Source organism: Urocitellus parryii, chromosome 4, assembly GCF_045843805.1.
Source record: "Urocitellus parryii isolate mUroPar1 chromosome 4, mUroPar1.hap1, whole genome shotgun sequence".
NCBI lineage: Eukaryota > Metazoa > Chordata > Mammalia > Rodentia > Sciuridae > Urocitellus > Urocitellus parryii.
In genome coordinates this window covers 89669337-89687790 of record NC_135534.1, presented here as the reverse complement: position 1 = coordinate 89687790, position 18454 = coordinate 89669337, and the positions used below count along the sequence as shown (strand labels likewise).

Sequence of the window (18454 nt, the reverse complement as noted above, 5' to 3'; positions counted from 1 at the left end):
TTTATCAAATGATTTTGGATTTGCTTGAATAGTATATTTCAGACTTCATCTTTCATAGAAAACATTGTGAATTTCTCTTTCCACCTTCACTAAAATCTTTAGCAGCCAAACACATTCATGTTTGAAATAAAAATGTATTTAAAGATCATTCCGTGTTGTAATATATAGAATAAGTATAATTTATAACAAGTTGAGAGGACTACTAAGATCATATGAACAATGTTCAATGAATCAAAGTTTGAATGTCTGTTCTTTTGTTTACTGTTTCTGAAGTTTTCTGATTTAAAAGGCTTTTAATTATAGGCAGAAGGGAGTAGAAAATTTTCACTTAAGGAGACTTTAAGTGAAAATTTAAAGTTCTTCATAAAATTATTTACTTTGGTAATGCTCTATCCATGTACAAATATGCCACAATCAGTCATGTATGTCTATATGTGTCTGTGATTAAATGCAATAATAATAATGATAATAATAATAAAAGGGAGATCAGTAGAGTAGAGCAAGTACATCAGGGGAGGGAGAAGGGAAGGGAAAGGAAAGGTACTAGGGAATGAGACTGATCAAATGATGTGCATGTACAAGTATGACATAATGAATCCTCCTGTAAAATTAAAATTATGCACCAATTTAAAAAGTATTTGCTTTATATATTTTCAGAATGTATTTTTCATAAAAGATGAGTGCATTTAACTGATATTGAACATAATCAGCTTCAGGATAGTTTAATTGCATTTTAAATTAATTGAGACACTGTTAAAAGAGGGTGCTTGAAAGCACAGGCAAGTGAGAGTAAACTTAACTCTCCCGTGTATATGATATAGTCAGTTTCAGATGCAAGTTCTTTGTATGGAAAAGTTCATTCTCCAGTTGAGCAACCGGAGTTACTATTCCTAACTGACTATGGTATTGGTTGAATGAACATTCACTTGTAGATTATTATTTTTTTCATGCTTATAGTCTACTTAGAATAGTTTAATTTCATAATTGAATGACCCATTTAGGATTCTCCAAAGTCCAGTTTATTCTAGCCTACCTTCTGTTTATAGATAAGAAAATCTTAAAGACATAAATCTGAGATTTTGGAAATTTCGCAACTAGTTAGTAGCTGCTTCTTAGTTTAAAAATAGGTAAAGCACTTGTCTTGCATATGTGAGGCACTGGGTTCCAGTCTCAGCACCACATAATGATAAAGATACTGTGTGATCACCTACAACTAAAAAAAAAAATTTTTAAAATAGGTTATTTTAAATTGCAGTGTCTATAAGTCCAAGATGCAAATAGGTGGTATATGCTACTTAATTCTTGGAATTTACTTCATAAAGTTCATGTATAGAATGAAGAGAATCCTTCATTGGATTGAAACACCCTTTGGGGGCCGTATTTAAATCATTCATCAGACTAGAGGAAAGTAATAATATTCTATGAGTAAATTGATTTACTTAGCAATTATTATAGACCTAAGGGGTATATATTTAAAGGTATACTTAGATTTATGCCAAAGGTACTCTTTAACTCCCTCTTCCTTAGATAAAATATGAAGATAACAATGGTGGATACTTTTTTAGGCTTGCTATAAATATTAAATGAGTTACTCCATATATGCTATTTAAAAGAATATCTAGCATGTTGTCAGCTTCTATTGGTGATGTTTCTACCTCCAATGAGTTTACAATAGAGTTCAGAAGGTAAAATATATGCATATGAGACATTTAAATTTTCTCATTAAATGCCCAGATAAGACTTGAAGAGCCATATTAGAGAATTGTATATGAGTTAAAGGTTGGGAAGCTAAGTTGCTAATTGTTTGGATAAATTGGGAGAGATTTGGTGATTGAAGGCAAGGGAATAGAGAGAAGATTCTGGGATTTTTCAGGGATGACAAAGATGAGTAGAAGGGCTTTTACAGTTGGAAACAAATACCAGGTTTGAAATCTTAAAGGAGACAGAGTTGTGTGATGGGCTGGTTAAAAGTTGAGCCCTGTGTGGATGCCAGAATGGCTAGAAGTTGTAAGTCAGTGGGCAACAATTTGCATAATTGTATTACCAAGGATAATAATGATAATACTGCAATTATAAAATATTTTCTATGTGCCGGTGACTGTTTAATAGGTTTCAACTCATTTAATCCTAATAATATGTATTGCTATTATTATTCCTCCCACTTTACTAACGAGGACACTACACTGCCTTAATCACAAGAAGTGATACAATCAGGCTTCAAACCCAGGTGGTGTGACTCCAGATCTTTGCCGGCAATCACTATGCTTCCTCTCTCATAATAGGAAATGTGGTTGATGTTTGCCAAGAGATGAAACATTCAGAAAGATAAAAGTGAATCCTGAAGAATGCAATACCAGGGATAATTAGATCTGTGTGATACAAAGAGTGGATCACATTTACTTCATATTTAGGGCAGCAATGAGAAGACAGTCGGGGGCCCAGAGCCAGTTTCCCCACCTCTCTTCAAAGTCAGGAGTGGGAGCTGAGAGAGACTCACCCAGGAAAGCTGAGTTTAACTTGCTATGTATGACACCAAGAAGAGAGAAGAAACAGAGAAAAGATACCAGTCAGAAAAAGGGATATAGGCATGGGGAAAATGACCACTCTTATGCAAACTAAGTCTATTTAAAATATATTAGCCAAAACACAATTGTTGAAGAGTCAATTACATTCCTTCACCAAGACTTATAGGGGGGGAAGTGGTCAAGAATTATTGAGTGCCTTTCAAAGAAATGAAGTATAGTTCTATAAATGCCAGCTAGTGACCTGGTACTATGAAGTAAAGAACCATTTCCCACTTGTGCACTCCAACCAGCTTAGTACCAGGAAAATACTAGGTATTCTAAAAATAACTGTTTTTCTACATGAAGCCATCATCCTAACTGATAATGACATGCTCTTATTATTTGGATACTATACTCTGTAACAGTATTTGTAGTGAATATATTTGAAGTAAAATGGTTATACAAATGTTGTAATATAGTTGAAATGTATTATTTAGAACACACAAGGCTATGTAGGCATTGATGGACCTTTAATTGTATTGAAATATTATCCTTATTCTTTATTCATGTATTAATTATTCACTAATTAGTTACCTTAATCACATTAGTTTGAGTATTCATTTATGGAGCATCCACAGTGTCCAGGCACAATGCTAGTTGCTGATCAAAGAAAAATAAAACAGTGTGGACTGTTCAGCACTGTCTGGCCCCTGCTCCAGCAGAGTTTGGAGAGTGGAGGGGAGAGGGGCCTTTTGACAATCTGAATACACATACCTAATTGCAGGTATGGGAAGGGTTAGGGTCTGTGTGGTTCTTGGACAACTAGAAAGTTGATCTCCTCTCAGAAACTGGGGATAACTTAGAAAGTCTTTAGAATGAGAGAGACATCATCATAAACAGCCACAGATGAAACTGGATAGAAATGAAATACTTTTAAGGATGCGGTTTTTCTTATACTATAGTTGAATATATTTGGTGTCAAGTTTTCTCATTGCCCTAAAAATAAACATATAGTAATTCTCTAAAATTCATTTCAAAACTTGCTAGCCAATTTCTTCTCAAACTGCAAGTCTCTCAGTTTAATATTTAACATGAATAAATAATTATACATTATAACCCACTGAAGCAAGCTTCTGTTATACTGAAAAAGTATTAGTTACAAACAGAACATTTGGCACCATCTGTTCAATATTTGATTATGTAGGGTTCCCAAATTATTTATTCTCCTTAAGAACTTGTATTTTAACATCCTGCAAGAACCAGAGGGATACAGTGGTAGCAGACATCCATGCTAATGCTAATAGCTGTTCTTGTTCTGGTCGTTGAGTCCCTTTAATTACTCAAGTAACACAGCAGTACATTCTTCTTTAAAAAATTAAAACATTACCAATAAGGCTATGTCCTCTGATCAATTCCACTAGTGTTTTCCCTTCCCTATGATTCTTCTCTACCTTCACGTCTCTTTTCATGTGTGTATGTAATGTGTTGTTTGAGGTGTGTTACGACATAGATAGTATCACATAATGTATGTCCTATTCTTCCCATTACTTTTTTCGTATGACTTGAAGCCCTGTATATGTTTAAATATGTGTGTGTGTGTTGTTCTAACTTGTTCTTTTAAACACTACCCAATACTTGATAGAATCAAAATCCTCTTATCCAGGCATTGCCTAGGTAACATTACATGAGTAAGTCCTTCTTGCACCTGACTCATTAGTGCATGACTTGTTCCTCTTTCCAGAATACATTTAGGTGTTTTGATATGGCTGTAAATGAACTAGGTGAATAGCTTCATTCCTACTACCAAAATAATCTGATTCGCTACTTTATTTACTGCAAAGATATATATTGATACTGCATTTCAAAGTTCATTTGAAACTACAAAGATGATTGTAGATTGCATATATACATTCATACATATCATCATCCTTGACAGGCAAAAAAGCTTGAGGAAAATAAAACAAACAAAAAGTCCTATTGTATTACTATAAAAGGACAAATGAGTTAAAAATGATTTTGTTTTTAGATGAATTAGTTAATAAATGCACATGAAAATACTTAGACATGAGTTACATCAAAGCCAGAGAAGACACACGATAGCATTCCATTAGACCAATCCAGGATTGTAGTTTGTTCCTCTAGCATATCCTAATATTGTGCGAGAGGCTTACTCATTTAACAAATTATTGGCCTCACTGAGATTCAAGCACTGTTCTAGCTCCTTTGCTGTGTTAACACATTTAATATTTGTAAGAGTCCTATGAGGTGAATGGACCTTTATACCTGAATTTTACAGGGAGTTATACAGAGTTTCATCCTTAGAAAAACTCTAGAAAGGAATAGAGATATTTTATGAGGATTTCTATTACTTTATTATTTGTGATACAGTATGGAGAAACTGAAAATAGCCCAAATATCTGTTATTGTTAGATTAATAAATTATAGTACACCCTTGTAATGAAAAACAGTGGCATTTTGGATTGAGCCAGCTATCCATATTATAAATGTGAAAAACTTTATAAAATATATGATTTTGTGCAAAAGTAAGCAATGATATTATTCACAGACAACTGTGTTTACTGAGGAGGTGGCAATCTCCCATCCACCTGGCACCCCCTTTCTTCCACAATGGTTCTTCCTAGTTTCAGCTAGCCTCTGCTCGCCTAGTGCTGTCTAATGGATATACATACCACTTGCCCTAAATGTTGAAAGAGACCAGCAAAGAATGAATCTTGTGGTGGGCAATTGAGGTCAAAGTCTCAAGATCACTTTGCATCATGAATTAAGGAATCCAGCCAGAGTAGGTGGAGCCAAGAACAGGTATAGACCTACAATTCCTCTCTATCTTAATATCCACAAAGCTGTGCGAACATTAAATGGTGTCATAGTCACTTGTCAACCATACCCGACAAGATTTAAATTCATTTGGCAGCACAACCTGAATTTGCCCTCTGAATTTCCATGAGGGCATTTGATAGTCTGTGAACATTCGTATATTTTGCTGCATAAATATAGTAGTCTTCCTATTAAGTGTTGGTCTCCATTATCCTTCTAAAGCACAAATAATTCTTAATTTTCAAACACAGCTGATCCAAAAAGGGAAGTAATCAGGTAATGAGAACTAAGCCCTCATGAATAAGATAAATGCTCTTGTAAAAAGGAATCAAGAGCAATTGTGTATCCCTTCTACCATGTGAGGACACAAAAAGGTGCCAAGTATGAACCAGGAAACATTCCCACAACAAACACCAGATCCGCCAGTACCTTCATGTTAGTCTTCCCAACCTCCAGAAAATGACAAATATGTTTGCTAATGGAATGACTGGAGTAAGTGTGCACCGCATGGTGGCTGGAGATCAGGGGTCCTTGGTGCAATCCAAATTCATCTGGTCCCATCTGTGGTTTGATACCAAGCTGGAACATCAGTAGAAAAGATCCTGGATCTCCTGGGCAGAGAGAGTCTAGGGAATTTATTGTTTGGTTGGTACTAGTTTTGCCAGCTCACCTGGAGGGATGCATGGATTGAAGTTGCTGGGGGTTGCTTGCTTTTTCTCCACTTAGTCTCACATTCCTCTTAACTTTTTGAGGATAGGAGCTAACTGAAGGATAACAGCATTTGAGAATTAACATTGTCACAAGATGCTTTATTAGAGTTTTGCTGGTTGCTAGATTGTTTGAATAATGAAGTATGTAAAAAACTGGTTTTGATAAGTCAGTAGAGCAAAGATGTATCAAAAAGATACAACCCCAATAGTAATGCTTTCTATATTATAAGCATTCCACTATTGTCATGTATTTAAAAAATAAAAAATATTTAAAACAATGTTTTATGCAAAATCTGCAAGACACTGTTAAGATTGTTTCTGTGATGTTAAAAGAAAGATTTCAAGTTAAGATTATAGGTGACATATGGAATCCCATTACTGCTTTCTTCTGAGGCATGTATTGTAACACACAGGTTTGAAGCCTAAAGTGAGCAAAGCTCTGTAAAGTATCTTTACTGTAGTTAATTTTTAACATACGGCCCAGAAAATATAGTAGTATCTTAATGATACATTGCAACATGATGAGGTATGACCAGGAAAAATTTTAACCACAACAGAGTTTTATTGTTGCACAGTACTTAAGAGAGATCTTAAACTTAAAAATGATGTGGTCTAAATTTCTGATCCTTTCTATGATGACAGGAGTCTCAGTGTTATGCTACTTAGAAGGTACTTAACAGATGAGACAGGTAACCTGCCCTTGAAGTTAAAGACAATATTCTTGTTTTTTTTAAAGGGCGGGAACTCCCTTTTAAAAGATATCTTTATTATGAAGAGAATATTTTGAAAAACAAGTGTTAGGGATGATTCCATTGTTATTTGCTCTTGTTGTAAAATCACTATAAAACATAAAAAGTTTTATAGCTACTTTCATACTTGGAAATAACTTGTTAAAAAATCTTTCAAAGAGTTTTCAATAGTTAGGTTCTGAAGATATTTAATAATAATAGTGACATTTATTACATGTCGGGATCTTGGCTCAATATATTACATGAAGCACAAAGAGATTAAATCACTTGCACATGCCAAGAGTGAATAAATGGCAGAGCTGAGACATTATATCATGTCTTATCCATTATCCAGTATCCCTTTATGTTAATTATTTGTTATGAAAACTGATTGACATCAGGGAGAGTGGAAATTCACTAGCTGAATTTCTGGGGAAGAGAACCTGTATAATTGGGAGATGGAATTGGAATACAATGCACAACATGACTAAGTTACCTGCTCTGCAAACAATTGACTCATTCCAGTGGTGTGTCTGGGTATCTGTCTTCCATTTTTCTCTTCTCAATCTTCCAACACTTTTCTGTCCTCACTTTCAGCAAATGACCTGGCTTCCCAATTTACTGAGAAAACTTCCTGAAGTTTTAGGATATACTATTGCTCTCACGTGGTATCTACTTCATAATCTATTTTTCATCCTGCACTGGAGATCTGTGTGCTCTTCTTGAGATCATTCTTCCCACTTGAACACTAGATCTGGGCTACTCCTGCCTACTCAAGAGCATGTGCCAGAAATGCTCCCCTTCCCAACTTAAATAATTTCCCTCCTCTCTACTGGATCATTCCCCTCAGCATGCAAGCATTCTAATATTTTTCCCATCCTAAAATAAAATATCCAAAATATTCCTGTTTATTTTACTTACCCTTCAGCCATCAACCTTTTTCTTCCTCTTTTGCAACAAAACTCTTATGAGGATAAGAGTTTTCCTAAATCTAATCCTATCAGTTTTTTTCCCTCCAGCACTCCTCCAAAACTTTTCTTGTCATGCTGACCTAATTGTAAATCTGATGGTGATTGTCAGTCCTACCTACTGGATCTATTAGTACATTTGACAGTTGATCACTCCACCTTCCTAGAAATAGTTTCTCTGCTTGATTTTTAAGACACTGTACTCTTAATTTTCTTACTGACTTCCTTTCAAATTCTTCTCCTGCTCTTAGCACCCAAGCCCCCTGTTTTCAGTATTAGGACTCCTTCCCTGTGTTTATATGTTTATTTCCTTGGTGATCTAATTCAGTCTTTTGAATTTAGATAAATCATCCACACACTGACCACTCCCAATTTTCTATGTCCAGTCCAGTTATTTTCCACGAGCTCTAAGCTTATATATTCAAATGCCTACCTGATATCTTTATAGTAGGGTAACTGAACATCTCAAACCAATAAATCCAAAAGTGAGCTTCTGATCTACAGTGTCCTTTTTTGGTCTTCAGTCCATTTGTCTCAGAATCATCAGTTTAAGATGATTATTGCTGAGTCTTATCTCATATATACTAAATCAAAGTGTCTAGAAATGGGACCCAGAAATTGGAATTTCATTGAGCTATACAGTTGGTTCTTAAAAGCACTGCTTCATTTAAAGAGTAGCCAGATAGTGTAAGCTGAAGGTGACATGATCAACTTTGTTTGTGAGAAAATTAATTCTGGAAGCAATGGGAAAGCTGGGTGGAAAGTTGTGTGAGAGGAGAGGCAGGACTAAGAAAAATTAAAATACTCTGTTCTAGATAGAGTAGGAAGGAGCCTACAGTTCTGAGATGAGAAAAAAAGCTACTTTTCTTTGCCTAAAGCATTGACATTAATCTATCAAAGGCAGGTGAGCTGTTTCCCATACCAAGAATGTTCCCTCCTGCAAGAATTCTGGAAAATGTGAAAGGCCAGGGAGAAAAGATGGAGACTAACATATTTTGGGGTGTGTTCTTATAACATACCAGGTACTACAGTGTTATAGCTTAGATATTAGGTGTCCCCCAAAAGCTCACATGTGAAACCATGCAAAAAGATTCAGAAGTAAAATGATTGGATTATGAAAGCCTTAACCAAATCAGTGAATTAATCCCCCTGATAGGGATTAGCTGAGTGGTAATTGAGGATGGGTAGGGTGGGGCTGGAGAAGGTGGGTCATTCAGGGGCATGCCTTTGGGGTACATAGCTCATATTTGGCAAGTAGAGTCTCTCTTTCTGCTTTCTGATAATCATGTGAGCTGCTTCCCTCCGCCACACTCTTCTACCATGATGTCTGCCTAACCTTGAGCTCCTAGGAATGAAGGCTGCTGTCTATGGATTGAGACCTTTCAAACGGTGAGCCCCAAAATAAACTTTTCCCCCTGGTCAAGTCTTTTAGTAACAGCAGAGAAAAAGCTTATTAAAACATATAGTAGGCCTATTGCACAATATTCCTTATCTCCTTCAATTTTCAGAAGTTTTTTTAAAAGTTGCTTTCATTCTCTTTACAGATTAAGAATTGAAACAGGCAGGCAAGGTAACAACTCTAATGTCACCCAGCCAGTTAGTAATGGAGCTGGTAATCAAACTCAGTTCTGTTCAACTCCAAAACCTAAACTGTTCTCACTGTACCATACCATTTCACACTGTTTGAAGTAAGACATGGTGGTAACAATTAAGTAAGAGATTTATCAGGAAATACTTAAAAATCTGGTAGTAGTCCAATCTTATATATTTGGGGGGTCTAGACCTACATAGCAATCAGGAAAATGTTAATTATCCACACAATTCTATTTTTGTACAAAGACAATTTCAGATGAGGATGGTGAGACTCTAGAGAATTATAACAGAAACTTAAGCCACCTGATATGCTAATCACAGTTTGTACAAAATAATGAAGTTGAACATCAATAAATTTAGGGTTTCCATGCTAAAGAAAAAAATTAAACTGCATAAATATGAGGGAAAGAATTAACTATTTCCATGTGTGTAAAAAGTTGTAAACTTGAATCAAAATAGCACAATGATTTAAACCACCTTGTCAATGCATACCTTTGTAAATTTTTCATATTTTTATATAGGTATCTTAAATTCCTTTCTCATTGGTACATGTGTTCAAATGATGTGTCTGTGTTATATAATGTGTGGTTCTTTACATTTCCTAAAAGCCTGTTGATTAGCTAAATACACAATCATAGGTGTTTGGTGTAACTAGTTAGATAATTTGGTGTTTTACCAGTTAAAAGATATGTGAATATTTAGGAGAGAATTTGTAACAGAGGTAGAGGGATTGTTTGGCTTAGAGAACAGTGGTTCTAGCTTCAGGAAGGAAGGATGAGAAGCTGATCCACAGTGAGAAAGCAAAAAATAAATAAGTAAAGGAAATAAAGAGAAGAAAGAAGAACAAATAATTTTGAATGGTAACAGGAAGGGATTAATTCTTGAATTTTTTAAAAATATCAGAATGGGTCAACAAACAGATTTCTATAAACTATTTATCTCCTCCTTCAGAATATATCTAGAATCTGGACTATCATCACTACCTCAATGACGATTTTGTTTCAAGCTACCATTATTCCCCTTTGGATTTATCACAACAGCCTCTCATATCTAGCTTTGCCTCCTCTATTCTCATTCTAGATGCTAAAGTGATACTGTTAAAAAAAACAGATCATGTCACTCCTTGAAAGCCTCTAATAGCACTATATTTCTTTCACATTAAAACCAATGTTTGCTCAATGGTCTCCAAGGCCTAGCAGGATATGAACCCTCCTGCTCTCTGAAATTACTTTCTACTACTATTCTCCCTGGCTCAGTTACCACTTACCTTACTAGTTTCCTCATATAATTCAGTGCATCTCTTAGCATCTTGAAAATTAGCTGTTTCCTCCCTAAATTCATTTTCTGACACTCCACATTCACTAAACTCACCCTAACTTCTAGCTCCAGTAAATGTCCTGAAATATACCAAATATTGTTGATGGCCTGTCTCTCATTTAATGGTCATATTTTCCCACTTGAGTGCTATCAAGTAACCTACTTTAACACTCCTGTCAGCTATAAGCACATCAAGTTTTCTTTTCTTGCCTAATTGCTTTGGCTAAAGTTTCAAATACTATATTGAGTAGGAGTGGTGAGAGGGGAGATCCTAGTCTCCTTCCTGATTTTAGAGAAAATGCTTTTAGTTTTTGCCCACTCAGTATGATGTTGGCTTTGTGCTTATCATATAGAGTCTTTATGAAGTTGAGGTAAGTTCTTATTATCCTTAGTTTCTTTAGGATTTTTCACATGAATGGGTGCTGAATTTTGTCAAAGACTTTTTTCACATCTATTGAAATGATCATGAATGATTTTTTGTCTTTGGTTCTATTTATGTGATGAATTAAATTTTATTGATTTTTTTATATTGAAACTTCCTTGCATCCCTTGAATAAAACCAATTTGGACATGGTGTTTGATCTTTTTAACATATTTTTGAATTCTATTTGGTAATATTTTATTAAGGATTTTTGAATTTATGTTTGCCAAGGATGTTGATTTGTCATTTTCTCTCCTTGAAGAGTCCTAATCTGGTTTTGGTATCAGGGTGATACTGGCTTTCTAGAATGAGTTTGGGTGTGTCATCATCATCCTTCTCATTCTATTTCATGGATAATTTGAGGAGGATTGGCATTAGTTCTTATTTAAACATCTGGTAGAACTCAGCTGAGAATCCATCTGGTTCTGGACCTTTCGTTGTTGTAATGCTTTTAATTAATGCTGCAGACTTACTGCTTGTTATCAGCCTGCTTAGGTTTTCTGTATCCTTTTGGTTTAATTATGGTATGTGGAGTGTGTCTAGAAATTTATATATTTCTTCCAGATTTTTCAATTTATGTAATATAAGTTTCAAAATAGTGCCTAATGATCCTCTGGATTTGGGGGATAAGTATTGTGATGTCTGCTTTTTATTTCTAATTTTATTAATTTGGGTCTTCCTTCTCTTTCTTTTGGTTAGTTTGGCTAAGCTTGTCAATCCTATTTACATTTTTAAAGTGCCAACTCTTTATTACATTGATCCTTTGTATTTTTGAATGGCATTACCACTTTCCCTGGCAGAGGTACCCAAGGAGACCCACAGCAGAGGTGCATGCAGTTCTTCAGGCTCTGTACTCCCTGTCAGAGTCACTCATGTTGGCCAGCAAATGAGGCTTATGCTGACTCCTAGGCATCATACTGTCGGTATAGTGTACTCTTCTCTACTCCTGATATAGATACTAGAGTAGATCTTCGCGGTCTTCAGCTTGATGCAGTCTTACTTCACAGATTACTTGGGAGGTCCACTTCAAAGGCATTTTCAATGATATCATTAACTGGTATCTCTGGGTGGGATGAAGCAGTAGAAATTTAATTGCTTTCCAAGCTGGAAACTTAGATGTGGTCACTGCAAAATGGCTGCCTGCCACTCTTCTCCACCAGCAAATTAGGATAAGCAGAGTGCTCCTCAATCACCAGGTGATTTTGCAGCTCCTGTCCCAGATTAACTCAGTGTGTCTTTCTCTTTTGCTGCTGTTTCTGAAGTAAGCTTGTCAGCTTTGTATTTCCCTCTTTCCTCCTTTATTACCCCCTCCCAACCCCGTGCCTTGATGGTGCAGGTACTGGTTACCAGTTAACAAATTATTTCCTGTTTTCTGTTCCATTAACTAGAATTTCTGTATCCCTCCTTCCAAGCTTCTGATCTTCCAGTATTATGAGTCAGTGTATGCCCCTGTCAGCCACCTCTCTGATCATCTGTCTCCTTTCTTCTTTGACTCCAAACTGTGAAGGAGTTTAGTCTGCACCCTACCTTATCTCTGCCATCTTGGATCCTTTTTTTGTTTTGTTTTGTTGTTTTTAATACATTATTGTAATTAAACCTGAAAACAATGATTAACTATTGTGTTACAGATGAGGAAAATGAGCATCAAGAGATTGAATGATTTACCCAAGGTTGGATAGCTAATAGGTTATAGGATTTGAATAAAATCATGGAATTTGCAGGGAAATGGATGGCACTAGAGCAGATTATGCTTAGTGAAGCTAGCCAATCCCTAAAAAAACAAATACCAAATGTCTTCTTTGATATAATGAGAGCAACTGAGAACAGAGCAGGGAGGAAGAGCAGGAAGAAAAGATTAACATTAAACAGAGACATGAGGTGGGAGGGAAAGGGAGAGAAAAGGGAAATTGCATGGAAATGGAGGGAGACCCTCATTGTTATACAAAATTACATATAAGAGGTTGTGAGAGGAATGGGATAATAAACAAGGAGGGAAATGAATTACAGTAGATGGGGTAGAGAGAGAAGATGGGAGGGGAGGGGAGGGGAGGGGGGATAGTAGAGGATAGGAAAGGTAGCAGAATACAACAGTTACTAATATGGCATTATGTAAAAATGTGGATGTGTAACCGATGTGATTCTGTAATCTGTATTTGGGGTAAAAATTGGGAGTTCATAACCCACTTGAATCTAATGTATGAAATATGATATGTCAAGAGCTTTGTAATGTTTTGAACAACCAATAAAAAAAAGAAAAAAAGAATTTGAATAAAAGAAGTTTCTAGATCAAAACATCTCACTATGTCCTAGGAAAACATAAATTTTAAAAGTTTACATCTGTATATATTGAAAAAAAATTAAATTTTACTTAAAAAGAAAACATCTCACATGAGTTCACGTGGGCCCCTACAAACTGTTCACTACCAAGAAATAAAAATTGAGCTGACTTTAGACTTCTTCTCTAAAGTACTGCATGTTGGCTTTGAGAAGAATTCTATCAAGTTGATATTCTTGGTTAAAATAACATATATTTTTTTGCATATGTAAGAGTCTACAAATATGAACTAAGTGCAATAGGGAGTCACCATAATCCCAGGTATTTCAGAAACTGAGGCAAGATGTTGTTAGTCTCTGTTACAACCACATATTATCACACTCAAGAAATTTTAACATTGATAAAATTTTTCTAATATTTATCCAATATTAAAACTTCTTCAGTTATTTCCCAAATGTCCTGTGTAGATTTTATTTTTTCACTTAGTATCTAATTAAGTTTTATATATTTCACTTAGTTGAAAGCTTTATTTAGCTTTCTTTAATCTAAAAAAATCTCTCATTTAAAAAAAAATGTTGTTGTTTTTTAGGACATTGAAATTTTTGTGGAGTCCAGACCAAAAGTTTTGTAAAAAGGCCCACAATCTAATGTCTGATTTTTTTAACCATATGGTTAGATTCAGGTTAAACATCTTGACAAGAGCCCTACACAGGCCCATGGTTTTCAAACACTCTGGTCTCATAACCTCCTTGCTTAAAATTATTGAGAGCTCAAAGACATTTTGTATACATGAATTGTGTATCAAAATTTATCATATTAGAAGTTAAATCTAATAATTTTTTGAAACTTTGGTTACCTCATTTTTTAAAAAAGGAAACCATTAGGTGTTAATTTTCCAAGCCAAAAAAAAAAAAATTAGTGACAAGAATGGCATTGTTTAACATTTTTATAAGTCATTTTAATGTCTGCCTTAATAGAAGACAGCTGGATTCTCATATCTGCATTTATGTTCACTTTGTTGTTTTGGTTGAAGTGTATAAAGTGTACCTCATACAGATATGCTGTTGTAAAATGGAAGAGTATTTTAATTTGATTTTCAGACTTTAAAAATAGTGATCATTTCATTTTAGAATGCATAAGGATGATTTTCTACTTTTATTATCCCTTCTTATTTTATCCTTGGTAAATCTTTTTCTTTAGTAGTTCTTTCTTCCAAAAGGCATTTTGTTAATCTTAAAATACAATTTATAATGGAAGGTTTAAAAATGCTTAATAATTTACCTTTAATTATCAATTTTCAAAGTAACTACTTTGTGCCTTAGCAACCTCCAGTGTTTTCAAGCAAGTTTTCTTTCTTTCTTTTTTTTTTTTTTTGTGGTGGTGGGGATTGAGTTGTGCATGTGAGGCAAGCACTCTACCAACTATATCTATATCCTCAGCTCTCATTTATTTTTTTTTAATTTTTTATATATTGTAATTTATTCATGTCTTTTTTTATTTATTAAATATTTTTTAATAACTTGAACTGATTCTTTGTTCAAATCATTTCATCTGTGGTCACTTTCTTAGTCTGTTTTCTGCTTCCAACAACACAATACCATATTATAGGAAAATTTAAAAAAAAAAAAGGAGGTCTATTTGGGCTCACAGTTCTAGTCCAAGATCAGGAGGATGCACTTCTTCTTGGTGGTGGCGCCCAATGGTAGGGCAATGCATCATATGGTGAGACAGGGAGTACAAGAGAGACCTAGTGAAACTGGCTTTTTATAGTGGATCCACTTTTGACATAACCCATTAACCCATTAGTCCACTAACCCATCCATCACATTAGTAGACTAATACATTTTTGAAGGCAAAGCCCTAATATTAACCACCAGTTCCCACCTCTTAATATCTCGCAATGGGGATTAAGCTTTAACTTGATGTTTGGAGGCACGAAACATTCAAACCATGGCATCCACATGGCCTTTATACAAGTTTATTAGCTCTCGGTAAAATCAAATTTGCTGGCATAACAAAGCATCCCAACCTACACATTTCATGCCCTGCCCTTGATCAGCCATTTCTCCAAGGAACACTGGTTACTTTTGGATGAAAATATTAGATATAACAATCCAAAACCTAGTGTCTGTGGCTGCTAACATTGTCCTTACTTCTTGACAATTTCAGTGGACAAACCTAGAGAATCTATCTTCTTGAAAAAGGAGTGAAATGTGATTACACACCAAAACTTCTCAACCTCACACTGTAGACATTTTGTGCCCAGTAATTCTTTTTCCTGGGGACTGTCCTATGCATTATAGTATGTTTGGCAGCACTCTTGGCCTCTCCTGAATAATAGCTACCCTCTAGTTACATAAATTAAAATCATCTCTAAGCACCACAATATTCTAAAAGGAGGTAGGGAAAGGCAGAGAACTTGTCCTTAGTTGACAATAATTGGTTTACATTGATATTTCTAACAACATCAAAGTAATTACTTAATCATTTTATTCATATTTATGTATGTGTATATTTATTATTATTTTTTCTAATACTAAACCTTATTTGTACACTAGTTCTTCCATTCCCTGCAAGAAATTCTTGACCAGATCCAATCTCACTTCAGTAATCTCAATGCCCAAACCAGAATTATTGTCAAAATTCTAAGCTTTTGCTGGGCATAGTGGCACATATCTCTAATCCTAGTGGCTCTGGAAGTTGAGGCAGGAGGATAGTGAGTTCAAAGCCAGCTTCAGCAATTTGGCAAGACCCTGTCTCTAAATAAAATAAAAAAGGTCTGGAAATGTAGCTCAGTGGTAAAGTGTTCCTGGGTTCAATGCCTGGTACAAAAAACAAACAAACAACAACAACAACAAAAAAAAAAACTCTAAACTTTCATCAAATTTCCAATTTCTCCTTTGCTTCAGTTCAGCACTCACTGCTTGGGGCTTGAAACCTGAAGGGAAGAATGAACAAGATCAGCTTCCTATCTGTTTACCCCGCTTACACACCCAAGGCCCACTGACAGCTGGCTGTGACTTCTCCAGGGCCAGGTATAAAAAAAAAAAAAAAAAAAAAAAAAAAAAAAAAAATTGGAGACAAGTGCAGTTGTATATGGCAGGTAGATAGATGACTGTCGCTGAAGTTCTCTGTGTTTGGTATACAGTCATTGGGATGATTCCCGCGTACACTTCCTCTGTGGGATACCTATGTGTAGAATTCCTGGAGACAATTTCCAACTAATCTTATAATGCAAGTGATGCCTCTCCTTTCTAGACACTTCTGACTGTGCCCCTCGGCTTTTGGATTTCATGGCCTCTCTGCTCCTCCACAGGTTTTTCTGGATCACAATGCCCTCTAGGTTATCTTTTTAGATGAAAGCATTTAAAACTAAAACCTTTTTAGTGGCAAATATTAAAAGCACTTACATTTAAAATGTAGAGTTTCTGAACTATCACCAAGTAAATGAAATGGTGTTACTCTCACCAAGATAAAAAAAAATTAAAACATATTAGATTCCCAGAAGACCCACTTTGCCCTGTTCAGGCATTCCCCTAAAGTAACAACCATCCCAGCTGCCAACATCATAGATTGCTTGTGACTGTTTTAAAAAATCTGCAGTATTATTTGAGTCAACTTAGTTTGCACAATATTTTACTTATATAGTTCACCCATATTTTTACAAGGGACTAGACATTTATTCTTTTTCTTCTTGGATGAAAATGTAGTGAATAAAGAAAAGTTTGTTACTACATTGGCTGTAGATGACCATTATGGTTATTTTCAGCTGACAGCTGTTATAAACACTCCTGCTATAAGTATTCTTGTACTTTTTTTTTTTTTTGCACAACTGTCCCCACTGATAAGTTTCTCATTTACCTTTCACAGGACCCTGGCAATTTCACTGGTCCTATACTAGTCTTTGTCCCCCAGCACAGGTCCCTACACACGTGTGAGTGGAAATTCACTTCCTATTACAGGCCAAGATTTTATTTTGTTTGTCTTGTTGTTAGTCACTGTTGATTTTTCTTACCACCCAAAGTCTTCATTGACATTTTCTGAGTAGTGTTTCCCAGCCCTGTTTTTATGGCTAAGGCAGCCATGTGAGGGTCTACATGTTATGTAGAATCTACTCTCTTCTCATAGGCCTAAGTTATATATCCCAGCCCCTCCTGGAATTTAAACTTCAGTTCTTGACTCCTAGGGCCTGTATTTGTATCAGAAAATATTTTGGATCATTGCAGATTCCTCATTAGTTTATGCTTCTGAATTTCATTTCCTTTTCTTGTCCCAGACTGAATTTCAACAATATGCTTCTACTGTGTTTATCCAGCATTTCTGTTTGCTTGTGGTAGAAGGAGAACCCCCATGCGTACCAGCTCATTCTACTTCAAGCCTACAAATTCTGCGTCCTACTATACTATCTTATTCTTTTACCCTGTTGAATATGCATACTTGTTTCTGCTGTCATTTTGCTACACACTGCCCTATGTTTTCAAAAAAGGCATGAAAAGTCATGCAAGTAAAATCTATTCATTCATATTCTTATTAAAAGGCAGCAAAATACAGATGTCTTATTTTATAGGTAAGTTTTTTCTAGCTTATAATGAAAATGTTTTATTTCAATTAAAAAGGAATTTTACTTGTCATGTACCGAAATTTTATGTCACCAGGTTATTAAATGATCTAATCACATTTTAATTTTTCTTTTATTTTCAAAATATTATCTTTTTTTAAATAATAGCAGCACTTGGAATTTAAATGTACAGAGCAAGTAGAAATAACATATAAATAAAACCACTCAACAATCCCTCTTTTCAGATGATTAAACACTTAATATTTATCTTTAATTCTATTTCTACTTTTAATATTTAACACTAATTTTAAATTTTTTCTACTTTTAATATTTAATTTTTTCTTTTATTTTGTCTTTTCCCCTTTTCCCACTTTTTATAAACATTCTCCTACTTCCTCATTTATTTCTTTTTAAAGTTATAATTTTTCCTATTGCATCTTTTCAATTTTCTTTCCTTTTTATTTTTTATATTAATTTTACTGTTATTACTTTTTAACTTTTAAATTTACCCTGTATTTTTTGTCCCTTTATTTCCTGTTACTGTT

The 18454-nt window shown here is 34.9% G+C and overlaps 1 protein-coding gene across 1 annotated transcript in view; it reads left to right on the top strand.

The window, feature by feature from the left end:
* Window positions 1–18454, top strand: part of Pgr (progesterone receptor) — a 74813-nt gene that overhangs the window by 3575 nt on the left and 52784 nt on the right. The window lies entirely within an intron of this gene.